The sequence below is a fragment of the Hyla sarda genome, chromosome 11, assembly GCF_029499605.1.
Source record: "Hyla sarda isolate aHylSar1 chromosome 11, aHylSar1.hap1, whole genome shotgun sequence".
Taxonomy (NCBI): domain Eukaryota; kingdom Metazoa; phylum Chordata; class Amphibia; order Anura; family Hylidae; genus Hyla; species Hyla sarda.
The window spans coordinates 32,625,696-32,646,045 of NC_079199.1; the positions used below are offsets into that span (position 1 = coordinate 32,625,696).

Here is a 20,350-nt window from a genome sequence, read left to right on the forward strand (position 1 = left end):
AACATCACTACAGGTACATCCCCACACCCTATAGTTTTTGGGTGATGCAGTAGGTTGTGAAAACTGTCTTTATTGGGGAAATAGAGCTTTACGTTTTTTATATGGGCTCCAAATCCTGTGCTTCCCTTACTTTTTTTTTAATATGTTGTAGTACCTGTGTACTACATCATATCTCTAATATACATCAATTATTTTTTATTTTTTTGTCGTTAAAATATTGTATTTTCCATTTAAAATCCGGCCACTAGGGGTCTCCCACCTAGTGGCCGGCTGCAGCCTGCTGTGACGTCACTGCTGAATTCGGACCGATCCCAGCCGAGCAATCGGTCCGAATTCAGTCAGCCTGCGCTCACTCTCTGCCTGTCAATCAGACAGGCGGGAGCAAGTGCTGTGAACGCTGGGGCTGTGCGCATTGGCTCACTAGCCTCGCGAGCCGCCCATCCCCGGCATGTACAGTCTGGAGGAAGGGTGTGCACAACAACTGTAGGACTACTGTTTTATAAACACTGAGGACTATTCATCAGGGTGCCTACAGCTGTTGTTAAACTACAACTCCCAGCATGCCCACACAGCCAATAGCTGTCTGGGCATGCTGGGAGTTGTAGTTTTGCAACAGCAGTAGGCACACTGTTTGAGAAACACTCATGTGTAATCATCAGGGTGCCTCCAGCTGCTGCAAAACTACAACTCCCAGCATGCTCAGACAGCTATTGGCTGTATGGGCATGCTGGGAGTTGTAGTTTAGCAACAGCTGTAGGCACACTGATGAATAGTCATCAGTGTTTATAAAACAGTATGCCTACAGTTGTTTCTAAACTATACTGGGGCATAATGGGCCTTGCTATCCTCCTATATTCCTCCTTCCTGGGTAGCCCATGAACTGCTAAACAGGGAGGAGGAGATCCCGGAGCAGCCTGCCATGCTATTGGCTACTCATCTATGCATGCTCCCAACAGGAGCACAGTATAGATGCCGTGAAGGCAGAAGTCGGCGCCCAGCAGGCTTCAGTGATGTCACACCTGCTGGGGAAGTCAGCTTCCTTCTTAGCCAGAGTGAGCAGCATAAGAGAAGCCAAGATAACAGTTTAGGAGGTAGGAAAAAAAAAATTAAAGGCAGGGAGGGAGTCACATAGTTAACTAATACCCTATTCCTTGCCAATTTTTAAACTATGATTTCTCGGAAATGCTTCACAGTGTGAAGGATTCTGGGAAGCTGCAACGTTTTGTCTTGGGCCCTAGCCTATCTTTCTAACTTATCTTAACTCTTAATATATAAATCCTTTGCCAGTAGTCTCAGTATAGTGTGCAGAACACTTTGACTTATTATTATGTACAGAGGTGTACAGGTACTCTACACAATATGTGGGTTACCTCCTTTGTTTAATACATTTCTGTATGGAGATATCTGAGCTTTGATCTCTTGCTCCAAAATTACATTTAAAGGCCTCCCAGTCCCACCCTATTCATAGACACCATCTATGAGCACGCCTTCAATTGGACTTCTCTCTACCTGCTGGCTTGGTAGCTTAAAACTTATACAGTGATCCCTCAGCTTATAATGGCCTCAACATACAATAGTTTCAACATACAATGAACTTTTTTGGACCATTGTAACTTGAAACCAGACTCAACATACAATGCTATGGAATTTGCAAAATGTGTCAATGGCTGGAAGAACCGACCAATCAGAATGGATATTTCACTGGTAAAACCTGTGTATTCCTAAAGTGCACGCACTGACTGGTGTCTGGTAGCACCCCCTACAGTACAGGGAGGTATTACATGTTCTGTACTCTTTACCTGTGCCAGGGTTAGCTGCTCCTTTGGGCATCAGGTGAGGGCGGCTCCATTTTCCTTTCTTTAGGACATTGCGTGTACTGCACAGGACCCTGAAGAAGCTTCTGTCCTCTACATAGACCAGTGTTTCCCAAAGAGGTTACCTCCAGCTGTTTCAAAATTACAACTCCCAGCATGCTGGGAGTTGTAGTTTTGCAACAGCTGGAGGCACCCTGGTTGGGAAACACTGAAATAGACTGGAAGTGATTTACAGCTCCCAGCAGATCTTTCTTACTTTTATATGTAAGGGATTTGCTTTATCTACATTAGTTATCTACTTATTTATCTTAAATACTCACTTTTTCCTATTTTTGGGTGACATTTTGGTGGCTTCAGAACCAATTACCAGGTTTCCTTAGAGTTATGGTCTCAACATACAATGGTTTCAACATACAATGGTCGTCCCAGAACCAATTAATATTGTAACTTGAGGGACCACTGTATAATCTTTCAATTCTTGATAGTAGAAATGAGTTCTTCGTGCACTCGTGATTTCAGGCTGTACTATGCTTAGGCTTATAAGCATAACAGTAAGCATCTATATACAAATCAGGCAATCAAACCGTAAATCATGGGGGTGGGACAGAGAAAGTACAAGCTATGTTTTAAAGTAGCAATGATAAAAAGCAACCATGACTGAAGAAAATAAGTATCAGGTAAGCATCAATGGCAGTGACATATATATATATATATATATATATATATATATATATATATATATATATGTGTGTGTGTAGGGGAATATGCAAAGCAGCTCATTACATCACCTTTTCAGGTGATGTTTCCTGGTATCAGCTTAGCTCCTGTTAGCTAAGCTGATATCAGGGAACATTACCTGAAAAGGTGATGTAATGAGCTGCTTTGCATATTCCCCTACCCAGAATGCCCGCGGAGTGCTTAATGGCCTTCTGAAGCTCCGTTACACCAGGAGTGGTGGCCTCACCCTGAGGTAAATACTCATCCCATATATATATATATAATTTCAAAGACTACCTTTGCTTTAATAATTCATTGAGGCAAACACATGCCAAATCCTTCTGTTTCATATCTTCTCTGGCTTTTTAAGAATGTTTATATTTTGTGACTTTTCAATAACTTTATTTTTTGTAAGGCAGGTTGAAAAATGAAAGGTAAGTGATTCCAAAATGTCAAGAGCAGCCAAAACAAGCTAAAGTGATAGAATAAATGTACAGAGTATTCACACTTGTATTGCAAGGAAGATTTAATTGGACAGAATTTGCATAAATACATTTTCTTAAAGGGAATTTGTCCTTAAAGGGATACTCCCGTGGAACGTTTTTTTTTTTTTTTTTTTTTTTAAATCAACTGGCGCCAGAAAGTTAAGCAGATTTGTAAATTACTTCTATTAAAAAAAATCTTAATTCTTCCAGTAAGTATTAGCTGCTGAATACTACAGAGGAAATGGTTTTCTTTTTGGAACACAGAGCTCTCTGCTGACATCATGACCACAGTGCTCTCTGCTGACACCTCTGTCCATTTTAGGAACTGTCCAGAGCAGCATATGTTTGCTATGGGGATTTTCTCCTACTCTGGACAGTTCTTAAAATGCACAGAGATGTCAGCAGAAAGCACTGTGTTCGTGATGTCAGGTCCGCTGACATACGGCACATCTAATATATATTGGCTATAGCATCATCTATGCATTTATGCCTCTGTAGCTGGTTTGTATTATTGTATCTTTGTCAGTCAAGCAAGCCAGCAGTAGCATGTTTAGGGACCTGGGGAAAGCGGCATCAACCAATGCTAATTTATAACTTTATTTAATATTTTATTCTGCAACATACAATTTAGACAGGGACATCTTCAGAGGCCTATTATCCATGGGATATGTTGCATTACAACAGCTTAGGGGCTTAAAATATGGTGACTGGTTCCCTTTAATGACTGGTAGTGAGCATTGTATCATCACATCATTTTCTGGGAAACTGATTTGCTCATGTACATTCCGCTGGTGCCCAGCCTCCTGCAGTTTGATAAATGTTCACCATGTTACTCAGAGATTTCTTATCCCAAAAAAGGACTTGGAAAGTACAGGAAACATCAAAACATTGGGGTTTATTTACTAACGTGATCCCGACTCTTTTTTGTTGGGTTTTGGGCCCAAATTGTGTCGCACATTCCATGCAACACAATTTGCGACCAGAAAAACCAAAACCCTCCATTTTACAAGAAAGACCCCAAAAGGGGGCGTGGTCACGGGAGAACATGGGCATGTTTTTTTTAATTTCCTATCTGTCTGACCACAGTGCTCTCTGCTGACACCTCTTTCTATTTTAGGAACTGTCTAGAGCAGGATAGGTTTGCTATGGGGATTTGCTTGTACTTTGGACAGTTCCTAAAATGGACAGAGGTGTCAGCAGAGAGCACTGTGGTCAGATAGAAAGGAAATTCAAAAAGAAAAGAACTTCCTGTGGAGCATATAGCAGCTCATAAGTACTGGAAGGATTAAGATTTTTAAATAGAAGTCATTTACAAATCTGTTTAACTTTCTGGCCCCAGTTGGTTTAAAAAAAAATGTTTTCCAGTGGAGTACCCCTTTAAGTGGAATACATACTTAAAAGCGCTGGATAATAATACTTTATATATAGGTTCTGCTCTCTAGACCTATAAGGAGGGAAATAGTCTGCATGTATACGTGACATCATGGAAGATATTTGGCCAAACATAAGTTGAAATTCAAATCAATGTGACATTAAGTTTTGAACTATCCTAAAAAATAATAATAATAATAATATAAAAAATTATAATTATCATTTTGAGAAATTTCAAGGACTGGCACAATTAACAAAGTGACATGGTCAATATTTGCCTAGAGGGGGTAAGATCTAAGAAATGCCCAGAATTACAAACTTGATACAATAGTACTTGTATAAGTCAGTCAATAACTAAAAGGCAGAATGTGTGGCCGGTAGCACTAAGTACCCCATATGGCACTTAAAATAAATCATAGATTAACATCTAGTACCCAGGGCCAAATTGCAATAGCTAGATGACTTACCGTATTTTTCGCCGTATAAGACGGACTTTTTCTTCCCCAAATCTTATATGGCAAATACACATTAAAACCTGTCCTATCACGGCGGTCCCTGCAGCCATCAAAGGCCAGGACCCGCGGCTAATACAGGACATCACCGATGTCTGCCGCATCTGAAGCGAAAGTGAAACTAACCCGGCTGCTCAGTCGGGCTGTTCGGGACCGCCGCGGTGAAATCACGGTGTCCCGAACATCTTACAGGACACCCGGAGGGACCTTACCTGCCTCCTCGGTGTCTGCTCCATGCCGGGATCCCCTGCATGGCTGGCGCTCTCCGTCATCATCACGTCGTCGCGCACGCCGTCCCGTCATCCAATAGGAGCGGCGTGCGTAGCGACGTGATGGCGGCGACGGAGAGCGAGGATACTCGGCAGCAGAGACGTTCCCGAGCACTGGGGACACCCCGGGGACACGGCGACAGCGATGAAGGGCGGCATCCGGGGCAGCGATGACGGATCCGGAGCGGCGGGGACACGTGAGTATTACCTCCTATACCAGTGGTCTCCAACCTGCGGACCTCCAGATGTTGCAAAACTACAACTCCTGGCAAAACTACAAAACTACAACTCCTGTTTTAGGACAGTTTTAGGAACTGTCCAGAGCAGCATATGTTTGCTATGGGGATTTTCTCCTGCTCTGGAGCATTCCTAAAATGGACAGCAGAGGTCAGCAGAGAGCACTGTGGTCGTGACAGAAGAGAAATCCAAAAAAGAAAAGCATTTCCTCTGTAGTACACAGCCACTAAAAAGTACTGGAAAGATTAAGATTTTTTAATAGAAGTAATTTACAAATCTGTTTAACTTTCTGGCACCAGTTGATTTATAAAAAAAAAAAAGTTTTCCACGGGAGTACCCCATTAAGAAAGATTAGGCAGGTAGTTTTAATGTTATGTCTGGTTGGAGTATATAGTAGTGCTGGATTCCCCTGAATATTTGAGTTTCCAAGATTTAAATGGAACCTTTCATTTCACTCAGGGGCTCAGCCTTAAGCACTGAATCATGTTGACTCTGCTTCTCTTCTGCTACATACAGAATGGCCGGAAGTCCCATAGATTTTCATTGCAAATGTATTCCGACACAAGTCAATGCGACTTCCGGCCATTCAATATATTACTTACATTAGCAGTGCTTGGAGAATGGCACCTGAAAGAAAAGAGAGGAACCCTTTGAGAAGAGCTAATGGTGTATTCACACCACATTTTAATCCTACAGCTGCCAAATCCGGCGGGGATATTTAAAAATCCGGCGCTCCCATAACCTCGCCGGACCTGTCCAGCTTCTCATTTGTATATGAGCCGACCAGAGTTACATAGTGACTGGGGTTGGCTCATTTTTGCCCCGTATCCGGTTTTGTGACAGGACTTAAAACCGTAGTATACCACAGTATAGCCCATCAATTAAAAAAAAAAAAAGTCCTAGAAAACCCCTTTAACGTTAACCTTGATTGTGCAAGCTCAGGTACAACAACTTACCATACAGGTACTTTTTCTAAATAATAGCATTAAAGTTGAGGTAATTCTAGCAGACTAGCCAGAGTCCGCTTCTAAGACAAACCTTGGCGTTGTATTTTCAAGTATAAAGAGGCAAAGATAAACAAGAATAAATATGACATATTCTTTTTTAAATGATCACCAAACAAATAATTTCAGGAGCAAATTTCTCTACTAGAACAACATAAAACACTGTAAGAGTAAAAAAAAAAAAAAAAAAAAAAAAAAAGTCTGGCTCCTGGAACCCCTAGCGATAGGCTTCTATTGTGTTGGGGGAGTATAGTCTTACGTATCATTCCTTTATAGTGGCATTTAAAAAAACTGCTGTCTAACATGGGCCTGTACCTCCAGAACAGGATCTAGTCTTATTTATCAGTTCTTTGATCTGTATCATAGAAGTGAAATTTGTATATTGACTTCACAATTATAAAAATAGTTGGTCAGAAAAGAAGCAAAGGGTAAGATAGCAAATATAGCTCCGACTCAAACTTAAAGAGTTCCTGTCACCAAATAAAACTTTTAATACAGTGTTCCTTGTGTAATTAGCAGACACTTTCCCATTCACTTGCTTTTAAAATTATCAACATAAATATGTTTAAAATGTAATATAAAAAACAGCCACTTGGTGGCTCTGTTCTGTTGCCTGCCACAATTAATACAGTGAGTTTGGTCTCCTCCTGGCCTGGCAGGAGACCTCAGGAAGTGTTTCTCTGCACTGTGCTTTATTGACAGCTGCAAAGAGCCTCACTGAAACATGCACAGAGCCTCACTGAAACATGCACAGAGCCTCACTGAAACATGCACAGAGCCTCACTGAAACATGCATAGAGCCTCACTGAAAGCTGCACAGAGCCTCACTGAAAGCTGCACAGAGCCTCACTGAAAGCTGCACAGAGCCTCACTGAAAGCTGCACAGAGCCTCACTGAAACATGCACAGAGCATCACTGAAAGCTGCACAGAGCCTCACTGAAACAAGCACAGAGCCTCACTGAAACATGCACAGAGCCTCACTGAAACATGCACAGAGCCTCACTGAAACATGCACAGAGCCTCACTGAAACATGCACAGAGCCTCACTGAAAGATGAACAGAGCCTCACTGAAACATGCATAGAGCCTCACTGAAAGCTGCACAGAGCCTCACTGAAAGCTGCACAGAGCCTCACTGAAAGCTGCACAGAGCCTCACTGAAAGCTGCACAGAGCCTCACTGAAACATGCACAGAGCATCACTGAAAGCTGCACAGAGCCTCACTGAAACAAGCACAGAGCCTCACTGAAACATGCACAGAGCCTCACTGAAACATGCACAGAGCCTCACTGAAACATGCACAGAGCCTCACTGAAACATGCACAGAGCCTCACTGAAAGATGAACAGAGCCTCACTGAAACATGCACAGAGCCTCACTAAAAACATCACAGAATTTCACTGAAAGCTGCACAGAGCCTGACTGAAAGCTGCACAGAGCTTGAGGTCTTCTATTCATCACAGCTCTGCAACCATGTGAGGGTGGAAGTGGTCCCCACTTTCTCTTGCTTGAAGATTGCACTATGTGAGCAAGAATTAAGGCAAGATACAGAGCTTTTTGAAGGGTGGGAGGAGTGTTAGGAGTAGTTAGAGAACATAGCCTGGGTTAGTTTAGAAAAGTTTATTTGGGGACCGGTACTTTTTAAAGAGAGGAATTAGATGAGGCTCAGGTTAGACTTCTTTCCCCTTGGACTCCTTCTCTCCACTGTTACAACATTAGGGTCAATAGAAGGGGATTAACCATAATGTCCTTCTCCCCTAAGACATAAGAAGGCACAACTAGCAACCTATTAAAAATAAATGGGACATTTAACCCTTGCCCAGAAATGCCCTGTGATGCCCCCAAATTGCACCTCTTGACCAACCATTATCAAGCAGAGGTTTGCAAAAAGCTATGGCTCTGTCAGCAGGATTGTCTTGGAAAAACTGGGAAAATATGTCGCCAAAGGTGGCAAAAATAGCAAATGCAGCCTCAAGAAGAAGACCCCATTAGATTCATTAGGTTGCCATAAGCCCAGTTCTAATCAATATACTCCCCTGGTATATGAGGCTGTCAAGCTGTGAATGATAGCATTCGTTAGAAAGGAAACTCACAGTGCACTGTTATTTCTTTGCCAAGTAAAGCATTTTAATTCTTAATTTCCTAGAATTTTATACTCCTGATCAGACTACTTTAATTTGATTAGTGAACATATAATCCTCTAAATCAAAGAAGAGGCTTCATAGCAAATTCTGTTATGTAAGTTTTAGGATTTATTGTGTTTGAAAAATACTAATGTAAGATAATATATTAGGGAAGCGCACTGTGAGTACATGACTTATAAAGACCTGTTATGTGAATGGCTTCTTTTATAAGTACAAACAATATAATGATAGGTGACTGCAGGGAAGAAATCAGTTGCTTTCCTTACCCTGACACCACAATACAGGTACAAAGAGGCTGTTAACATATTATGGTGGTTATCAAGACAGCACTTCTAATAATCTTTGCTACGAAAAGGAACAATTTGAGTTCTTGAAGTGAAGGATCCATTAGCCCTCAACCCCCATATTCCAGAATGGAGAGCCAATCTGGAGGGGCCACACATCCATTTATTATATCCATTTATTCTGCATCTATACTCAGTATAACACAGTGGCCCTCATTTACTATTCTAAACCCGACCTCTTTTGTCGGTTTTTTTTGTCGCATCTTTGTCTGCGCCATGTCGCAGACATCATGCGCCAGTCTGCGACAGGATGCAACATTTTTTCCCGACAGACCCGATGTGGATTCTCCCAAACCCGAAAAAGGGGCGTTACCCGACATTTCTGAGCTTTCCCACGTATTTATAAAGGTTTCCAACCCGAATTTGTTGAATTGTTGTGGATTTTTTCCCGACAGCTCAGAGGAGTTGGAAACCAAAACCAACAAAACCCACGTGCGACAAACAGGATGCGACATAATAATAAATACCAGGGGGAAAAAGCAGTCGGGTAAGAAAGCAACATAGACTTACAACCCGATTTTCTTAGTAAATGAGGGCCAGTGTATCAGTTTTCTTTGTGGGTGTTCCTTCAAGATGTTAAAGTTATTATGTAGATCACAAGCAAAGGTGTAAAAAGAAACTATGTTTCCCCATAACAAAATAGATGTCCTTGGTTTTGCACTGATATGTTTTTTTTTTTGTTTTTACACTAAAACTTTAAAGGGGTACTCGGGTGGAAAACATATATTTTCTCAAATCAACTGGTGCCAGAAAGTTAAACAGATTTGTAAATTACTTCTATTTAAAAATCTTAATCCTTCTAGTACTTCTCAGCTGCTGTATGCTACAGAGGAAGTTGTATTTCTTTCTGGAGTTCTTTTCTGTTTGACCACAGTGCTCTCTGCTGACACCTCTGTCTGTATGAGGAACTGTCCAGAGCTGGAGAGGTTTGCTGTGGGGGTTTGCTTGTAGTCTGGAAAGTTCCTGATACGGACACACATGCTGCACTCTGGCCACTCAGGAGCTGCAGGCACTGGGCCAATTGGCTCTGGTCTTAGCGACTGCTCCCTCCTTAGCTGGTTATTATAAGGCAGTCTGCTTCCACTCATAGCCTGTGTGCTGTATTGATCCTGTGTATACTGACCTTGGCTAACTTTCCTCTTTTTTCTGAACTGGTACCGCACTGCTCTCTAGGTTTTGATTTGGCCCATATTTCTTGTCAGTATCTGTCTGTCTGTTGATTCCCTGTGTTTTGTTTTCTGTTCTGTGATTGTTAACCCAATGAGTCCTGACCAGTTTTCCTGACCTCTGTAAGGTGTTTGTTTATTTTTGTTTGACATTGCTATGCCTGCACTTTTTGTAGTGAGTAGGGACTGGTACTGTGGTTGGGGCCCTAAAAGACAGTAACTGAGGTCTGGGTGAACTCAGGGCTGCACTTATCCCTGCCCCTCATGCTAATACCCATCCACACACACTTCTATTATCTGCAGTCCTAGCCCATAATCTATGAGTGGAAGTGGGCACCATTGGTTATTGAGCCTATAGCAGACGCTGCAAGTACAAGACAAATTAAAGGGGTATTCTCATCTCCTAAAGTCATTTTCCCAGCCCCTGCTGCCCTGTTTGAGGCCATTAGAGGTGATCAGGGAGCCCAAAGCAGACCCTGTTCCGCCAGAACCTGATTTTTTGTTCTTAGAGGAGGTGATCCACTCCTAGAGTTTCCTGACAGAAGCTAATCCCTCTCTCCTAATACATGGTTGGCCAAGCAGGGCATGATTGTGTATAAGAGGAAATCAGGAGGAATAGTTGGCAGTCAAAGTGGCATTCAGCTGATAGCTATCTGTAATGTATGGCCGCCTTTAGACTACATTGTATTTGTATAACTAATTGTATGCTAGTAGCATTAAGGTACCTTTAAGTATAGTTACTCTTTTTTATGGCTTGCCTTATCCTGTGGCGCCTAATTTTAGAATACCCCCTAAGCTTTGTATACTTTTGTATGGCTCTTGCCAAGTAGCAGAGCCAAATGTAAGACCTCATCATTTACTTCATAGTTTAAATAGTGTGAAAGTGCTGGAGGTGTTCCTGTTATGGGGAAAAAGTGACATCTTGTGATTAATCATACAAAATCAGCGTGATGGACAACGCTAATAGCAGCCATGTCATCTGGTGACTTTAACCTGCTGCTGAATTGTAAAACACCACTTTTTATTGCTAAAAGTACTTCTAACCGGAACTGAAATCCACTAAATGAAAGTGTACCATATAACTCTATAGTTACCAACAATGTGACGTTATTGCTATGTTCACCCAACAGAAAAATCCATTAAAGGGATACTACCCTGGAAAACATTATTTTTTTTTTTTTAATTTAGGAACTGTCCATTGTGTAAGAAAATCCCCATAGCAAACCTATCCTGCTCTGGACAGTTCCTAAAATGGACAGAGGTGTCATCAGAGAGCACTGTGGTCAGACAGAAAGGAAATTCAGAAAGAAAATAACTTCCCCTGTATTATACAGCAGCTGATAAGTACTGGAAGGATTAAGATTTTTTAATAAAAGTAATTTACAAATCTGTTTAACTTTCTGACACTAGTTAATATTAACAATTTGGATTACAATTTGGATAACAACCCATGGCAGAAATCTTAGGCCCTTTGCACATGGATTATCAACATTCAACAGAACTAATTTGTGTTTAAAGGGGTACTCCGGTGGAAAACTTTTTTTTTTTTTTCTGGTGCCAGAAAGTTAAACAGATTTGTAAATCCCTTCTATAAAAAAAAAATCGTAATCCTTTCAGTACTTTTTAGCACCTGTTTGCTACAGAGGAAAATCTTTATATTTTTTTAATTTCTTTTTTGTGTTCTCCACAGTGCTCTCTGCTGACACCTGATGCCTGTAACAGGAACTGTCCAGAGCAGGAGAAAATCCCCATTGCAAACCTATAGTGCTCTGGACAGTTCCTGACACGGACTGAGGTGTCAGCAGAGAGCAATGTGGACAGCACAAAAAAGAAATTCAAAGTAAAGAATTTCCTCTGTAGCATACAGCTGCTAAAAAGTACTAAAAGGAATAAGATTTTTTAATAGAGGTAAATTACAAATCTGTTTAACTTTCTGGCACCAGTTCATTTAAAAAAAAAAGTTTTCCACCGGAGTACCCTTTAACAACATGAGGAAACAAAGCTAAAATGCCAGCCTTTTCCAACATATGTAGAGTCATATTTTCTACAAATGCAGCATGTATGGCAATGTGCTTCCAAGGGGCATGGACTGCAATTTATTATTTTTTATCTATGTTTTTCTCAAATGTACTTCAGTGACCAGCTGGCATAGAAATGTATGTGAGCTTTTGATCCTTTTTTTTTATTTTATTTTTATTTTTTTGCACAGGCTTTTTTTTTTTTTATCCATGGGCTTTTCTTTGTTTGTGCAAATTTATAAAGTGATGTGCACAAGATAATACATTTTGCACAGCCACTGGGAAAACCACACACTTGCACAACAGGATTCGAATTGTGTAAAAATCTGTACTAATGATAAATTCTCCCTTATGTGAAAAGATTGTGGTGCAAAATGTTGTGTTTTAAACCAAAAATCCTTCCACTAAGCCATGCCTCCTCAATATCTGTGCCTAACCCCTTTTTGAACAAGGCTCCACTAGTCTCTAAAACACATAAGAAATGTGGAGCAAGGCACGTGTTCCAGGTAATTTTGGGGCAAATTAAGCCAGAATCTGAAACATTTGGAATAGGTTGGCTGTAATGCTGTGGAGGAAAATATCCCATAGGACCCTACGTTTCATCTAGTGCTGCAACCAACTTTCTCTAATGATTGGTGAGCATTTGATTTTCAAATTTGACATTTCACCTGTCAGTACTTAAAGGGGTACTCCAGTGGAAAACTTTTTTTTTTTTTTTCTAAAAGATCAACTGGTGCCAGAAAGTTAAACAGATTTGTACATTACTTCTATTAAAAAATCTTAATCCTTCCAGTACTTAGCTGCTGAATACTACAGAGGAAATGATATTCTTTTTGGAACACAGTGCTTTCTGCTGACATCACAAGCACAGTGCTCTCTGCTGACATCTCTGTCCATTTTAGGAACTGTCCAGAGCAGCATATGTTTGCTATGGGGATTTTCTCCTACTCTGGACAGTTCTTAAAATGGACAGAGGTGTCAACAGAGAGCACTGTGCTCGTGATGTCAGCAGAGAGCACTGTGATCCAAAAAGAAAAGAATTTCCTCTGTAGTATTCAGCAGCTAATAAGTACTGGAAGGATTAAAAAATTTTAATAGAAATAATTTACTAATCTGGTTAACTTTCTGGCACCAGTTGATTTAAAAAAAAAAGTTTTCCACCGGAGTACCCCTTTAAAGGAATTCTTCACAATTCTTCACAAATTAACTTGTAATTCAATTTACAAACTGAATCATGGGTACACGGACAAGCAAGCTGATTAATATTGTTTTAACTCTATCAATGTTTTTAATGCTCGGGTTTATTCTGCTGGATTTAACCCAATGCTGTAGAGTGGTGCTCTGCCAAACCAAGTTTTCTGCTGAGCTTTTGCCCTTGCTCCTGCCAATTGGCTTGCAATAAATGACTTGTAGTGCTCTATGACAGTGCTATAAGCCATGATACCCCTATAAGGCTAGGTTCACACTACCGTTAGAAGCCACCCCGTTATAGACCCGTTATTATGCAATAACGAAGCATGCAAAAGACGGATTAAGAAACTGTTCACAATGGATGACAGGTGTCCTTTATTTTAACGGATAATCTGTTATTTCATCCGATAATAACCGCTATTGTCCATTAAATTTAACCTGACTTTACTGAGCATGCTCAGTAGCAATCACGGATCATAACAGAATATGAAAAAACAGAGCATAACGAATGCTATTTGTAATTATCCATCATCCATAGATTTCAATGTTAAATTTATAACGGCCGTTATTTTTGACGGGGAAAAAATTAGTGCAAGCACCGTCATTTCTCCCATCACAATAACGGACAAAACCAATTACTGACAGTAACTGATGATGAAGGATGCAAAAAGAACCCATTGAAATGAATGGGATCCTTTATTACCCGTTATCATGAGTTCATGACTGGAGAACATAACGGGCATAATTCAGCGGATATAAATGGTAGTGTGAAAGAGCCCTAACCGGAACTGCAATCACCGTTTCAAGAGCGTCAAAAGCCACAGTATGCCTTAAAAGACTATTCCCTTCTCAACATATAATGCCCTGTAATCTGGAACATTTGGGATTGTTATCCGACATCATGTGTGTTACGCCTAGCGCTCCGGGTCCCCGCTCCTCCCCGGAGAGCTCACGGCGTCTTTCTCCCTGCAGCGCCCCGGTCAGTCCCGCTGACCGGGAGCGCTGCACTGTCATGGCCGTCGGGGATGCGATTCGCACAGCGGGACGCGCCCGCTCGCGAATCGCATCCCAGGTCACTTACCCGTCCCGGTCCCCTGCTGTCATGTGCTGGCGCGCGCGGCTCCGCTCTCTAGGGCGCGCGCGCGCCAGCTCTCTGAGACTTAAAGGGCCAGTGCACCAATGATTGGTGCCTGGCCCAATTAGCTTAATTGGCTTCCACCTGCTCCCTGGCTATATCTGATCTCCTCCCTTGCACTCCCTTGCCGGATCTTGTTGCCTTGTGCCAGTGAAAGCGTTTAGTGTGTCCAAAGCCTGTGTTACCTGAACTTCTGCTATCCATCCTGACTACGAACCTTGCCGCCTGCCCCCGACCTTCTGCTACGTCTGACCTTGCCTCTGCCTAGTCCTTCTGTCCCATGCCTTCTCAGCAGTCAGCGAGGTTGAGCCGTTGCTAGTGGATACGACCTGGTTGCTACTGCCGCAGCAAGACCATCCCGCTTTGCGGCGGGCTCTGGTGAAAACCAGTAGCCTCTTAGAACCGGTCCACTAGCACGGTCCACGCCAATCCCTCGCTGACACAGCGGATCCACAACCCGTAAGCCGAATCGTGACAGTAGATCCGGCCATGGATCCCGCTGAGGTGCCGCTGCCAAGTCTCGCTGACCTTCCCACGGTGGTCGCTCAGCAATCGCAGCAGATTGCCCAACAAGGACAGCAGCTGTCGCAGTTGACCGCCATGTTACAGCAACTTCTGCCTCTGCTACAGCAGCAACCATCTCCTCCGCCAGCTCCTGCACCTCCTCCGCAGCGAGTGGCCGCTCCTAGCCTCCGTTTGTCCCTGCCGGACAAATTTGATGGGGACTCTAAACTCTGCCGTGGATTTTTGTCTCAGTGTTCCCTGCATATGGAGATGTTGTCGGACTTGTTTCCTACAGAACGGTCTAAGGTGGCGTTCGTAGTAAGCCTTCTTTCAGGAAAGGCCTTGTCTTGGGCCACACCGCTCTGGGACCGCAATGATCCTGCCACAGCCACAGTCCAGTCCTTCTTCGCTGAAGTCCGGAGTGTCTTCGAGGAGCCAGCCCGAGCTTCTTCTGCCGAGACTGCCCTGTTGAACCTGGTCCAGGGTAATTCTTCAGTGGGCGAGTACGCCATCCAATTTCGTACCCTTGCTTCCGAGTTATCATGGAATAACGAGGCTCTCTGCGCGACCTTTAAAAAAGGCCTATCCAGTCGCATCAAGGATGTGCTGGCCGCACGAGAGATTCCTGCCAACCTGCAAGAACTCATCCATTTGGCTACCCGCATTGACATGCGTTTTTCTGAGCGACACCAAGAGCTCCGCCAGGAAAAAGACTTAGATCTCTGGGCACCTCTCCCACAGTATCCGTTGCAATCTACGCCTGGGCCTCCCGCCGAGGAGGCCATGCAAGTGGATCGGTCTCGTCTGACCCAGGAAGAGAGGAATCGCCGTAGGGAAGAAAATCTCTGTCTTTACTGTGCCAGTACCGAGCATTTCTTGGTGGATTGCCCTATCCGTCCTCCACGTCTGGGAAACGCACGCACGCACCCAGCTCACGTGGGTGTGGCGTCTCTTGGTTCTAAGTCTGCTTCTCCACGTCTCACGGTGCCCGTGCGGATTTCTCCTTCAGCCAACTCCTCCCTCTCAGCCGTGGCCTGCTTGGACTCTGGTGCCTCTGGAAATTTTATATTGGAGTCCTTTGTGAATAAATTCAGCATCCCGGTGACCCGTCTCGTCAAGCCGCTCTACATTTCCGCGGTCAACGGAGCCAGATTGGACTGCACCGTGCGTTACCGCACAGAACCCCTCCTGATGTCTATTGGACCCCACCTCGAGAGGATTGAGCTCTTCGTTCTCCCCGGCTGTACCTCTGAGGTCCTCCTCGGTCTGCCATGGCTCCGGCTTCATTCTCCCACCCTTGATTGGACCACCGGGGAGATCAGGAACTGGGACTCTGCCTGCCACAGGAAGTGCCTCTCCCCCCCTCCCAGTCCCGTCAGGCAAGCCTCTGTGCCTCCTCATGGCTCCTGTCCTTGTGTCTCCCTGCCCCGTGCCAAGCTTCACCCTCTGCCCTCCCTCCCCATTCCAACTCCTGCTGTACTGCCTGCCGTTGAGGAAACCCTCCATTCTTTCCCGGTGTCCTCATCCCAGGGGACGCAGTTACCGGACAAAAAAAAGGGGAGACCTAAGGGGGGGGTACTGTTACGTCTAGCGCTCCGGGTCCCCGCTCCTCCCCGGAGCGCTCACAGCGTCTTTCTCCCTGCAGCGCCCCGGTCAGTCCCGCTGACTGGGAGCGCTGCACTGTCATGGCCGTCGGGGATGCGATTCGCACAGCGGGACGCGCCCGCTCGCGAATCGCATCCCAGGTCACTTACCCGTCCCGGTCCCCTGCTGTCATGTGCTGGCGCGCGCGGCTCCGCTCTCTAGGGCGCGCGCGCGCCAGCTCTCTGAGACTTAAAGGGCCAGTGCACCAATGATTGGTGCCTGGCCCAATTAGCTTAATTGGCTTCCACCTGCTCCCTGGCTATATCTGATCTCCTCCCTTGCACTCCCTTGCCGGATCTTGTTGCCTTGTGCCAGTGAAAGCGTTTAGTGTGTCCAAAGCCTGTGTTACCTGAACTTCTGCTATCCATCCTGACTACGAACCTTGCCGCCTGCCCCCGACCTTCTGCTACGTCTGACCTTGCCTCTGCCTAGTCCTTCTGTCCCATGCCTTCTCAGCAGTCAGCGAGGTTGAGCCGTTGCTAGTGGATACGACCTGGTTGCTACTGCCGCAGCAAGACCATCCCGCTTTGCGGCGGGCTCTGGTGAAAACCAGTAGCCTCTTAGAACCGGTCCACTAGCACGGTCCACGCCAATCCCTCGCTGACACAGCGGATCCACAACCCGTAAGCCGAATCGTGACAATGTGGCTAGGGGATAACATCTTTAAGATGGTAATACCTCTTTAATTGCCATCAGCCAGTGCCCCCATACCAGTTGTAGTACCCATTGCTGCTCTCTTAGCAGAAATGGAGGCACTATTTTGTTAACCAAAGACCATAAAAAATTGATGATCACCATGTTCAGTCAGTCATGTCTAAGGCAGGAATAGGGACGTCAAAAGCAGCCTTAGGGACACCAATCAAACAACACCTAAGACCTGAGCTTGTGAGTAAAACATAGGATGTTGCCAAGTAGTAAATACAAATAAAATTGTAATTTTGTACATACATTTTAATAAAATTATATACACAAACACTGTATTACTGCATATGCGGGAATATTGCCACTAATCTTAGTCCTCTTTTTATACATATAATATATTTGAAAAGAGATTTGAAAACACACCAATTGAGCTTAAGATATAATAAAATAAATTTTACTAAGGAATGCACAAAGTGAATAAACCATATAAAGTGAATCAGTTATACAAAAAATGACGCAAAAAGGAACAAAAATATCAAAGTGCCAAATTATAGGAAAGGTGATGGGGTAACAGGTGAATACCTACACTGAGAACCCTAACTACCTAGGTGGGGGACTCCTATCTGCGTGTGGATGGAGGTAGGAAGAATATAACAATGATTACTGGTAAGTGATTAGTAGACCTCTCTTACCAACGCGTTTCACCCATTAATGTTTGGGGTTCATCAGGGATGAGAGAAAACCACAACCATTTACAAATAGATAGCAACAATCAAGATAAATAAGATTGCAAAAAATTATGACACATAGAATGACAATACTTATTGATATCTGACGTCAATGGATATATAATATATTTGTAACTATTATGAGTATTCTTAAGATCATACATTTTTATGTCCCTGTATACTCATGAGTAAGGGACGGCTTTTGCTCCAAGGAGTGATCCTTTGAATTCTGTGTACACAGAGACTTTTTGACATGATGCTATTGAAGGACCAGGGTGAGAAAGTCCTTTGTGTGCTATCAGAATACACATATTGTACACTCCATACAATTAAAGCCTCTATAGTGAACTTCCAGTCCACTCTCATTCTGTTTGAGTTGAATTCAGAAGGCTTGTGCACTTGTGTTTCTCTCTTCTAAAGTCCCATACAAGAATAGTCCGAGCCAATGAATATTGTCCTTATGGTAGCACTTGCCTGAGCCACACAGTGAATTTGTCAATCAAGAATCAAAAAGGCAAACATAAGAGGCTTTCAATAGTGCCATTAGGGGTCGAGAGGGCTTCCCGCTGTCTTCCTTCGCCTGGCTTTTAATCAGAAGAGGGGAAAAGAAGAATTGCTGTCACAATTAAGCACAGTCAGTGCACTGCACTCACAAACCTTACAATTGGTCTCTTTTCTCCCCAACGTGCACCTGCACTGTGAGTAAAAAAAAAAAGGGAAATACACTTGTGAGGGCTACAAAGCCCAGGGAATTGTCCCTTAAACCTCCTTAATGCATGCTATTTTCACATCTGTAAAGCTGGCGACCTTTGATGTCTTGGAAAGCTATACAATCAACAAAGCAACTGAGAAGAACACAGTCAAAGAAATCATGTGATATTATAATCACTTAAAAAGCATGAAAAAAGCCACATACAATATTTTTATTTTCATGTAAATATCCCCACAAATACAGGAAGACCCAAATGGATGCATATTGTATCTGAACACTGGGAACTGATCAACCAGCCAGATGGGGTTTATAACTTTACAATGATTATTTTTGTTTTATCAAGTATTATGCTACTTGCTAGTGAAAAGTTAGAACCTGAAATATGTTTATTTTTTTTTGGTGCTGGGAAGTTAAGCTAACGCAAGTTATTGTCCATTTCAAATATTTTTTTTTTATCTCACAGTAATTCTGGGCAATAACCAAAAGTTTTTTGGCCCCAGTTAGAAGAAACCTGTCACAGTTCTATGCTGCCCAAACTGCGTACAGCATGAAACTGGTGCAGGCATCACCTGTCCAGTACACTATGGTTTACTCTGACACTCGGGCATCTCGGAGTAATCGTAGTTCAAAAAGATGCAACTGGGACATGGCTGCTCCTCGTCTATGCGAGTGTATTGGAAAAGACTCCTCACTCAAGCCAGTATATACAACACTGTTGATTTTTTACAGAAATTTCTGTAGCTGTCTCAAGCTGGCTAGAAACACTAGATATCTATCTACCGAACCCAACAATTTTGTGGGGACAGGCGACCCATCTAATGTGTATGGCAGCCTCCCAACTCTCCCCTGATTTGACTGATTCCCCGATTACACCAGGAGAGAGAAGCGATTAACTGGTGCAACCCAAAACTATTACCTACCTTCTACATGTGCTCATTCATGATAAAGTTTACACTTGTACAATTCCTTGTCCAGCAGAAATGCCAAGACTTTTAAAATTATTAAATGTTTTTGTGTCTTTTTAGATGTATTTACTTAGATTAATTATTATAATTTATATGTAATACTAATATTGCTTTTATTATGTAGATTTTTACTGTGTCTTCACCCACCAGGTCACCTTGCAGGTCACTGTACTTTCCCACTGTTATTTACGTTGGCGTTCTTATCATTTGTATAAATTCACTCATAGACCAACTAAAAAGGTGGTCCAACAAAACCCTACTTTCCCACACCACTTAAAATGTTTGTACTTTATTTATAACTAGATAACTCACACACCCAGTGGTTAAAAAAGCAGGTATAGCTAATTGTATCTGGAGTGTCAGTATTCTACAGCGGACCTCCGCTCAAGAGGGGGACCTGAACTAATGAGTTTTAAACAAGCAGGATAAGCCTATAAGTAATAATGTGCACATCATAGCGAGCTGCAGACGCTATTGAGTGTGCAAACTGGTATACTATAGAAGCGCTGTAAAATACTGACACTCTAGATACAATTAGCTATACCTGCTTTTTTAAAGGGTACCTCTCATCAAATAATCTTTTGATATATTTTAGATTAATGAATGTTGAATAACTTTCCAATAGCATGTTAATGAAAAATATGCTTCTTTCTATTGTATTTTTTCCGATCAGTCCTGTCAGCAAGCATTTCTGACTCATGCTGGAGTCCTAAACACTCAAAGCTGCCAGCCTGCTTTGTTCACAGCCA

General features: G+C 43.0%; 1 protein-coding gene across 6 annotated transcripts in view; it reads left to right on the top strand.

Moving 5' to 3' along the window:
• Nucleotides 1-20,350, top strand: part of SMOC1 (SPARC related modular calcium binding 1) — a 215,875-nt gene that overhangs the window by 131,268 nt on the left and 64,257 nt on the right. The window lies entirely within an intron of this gene.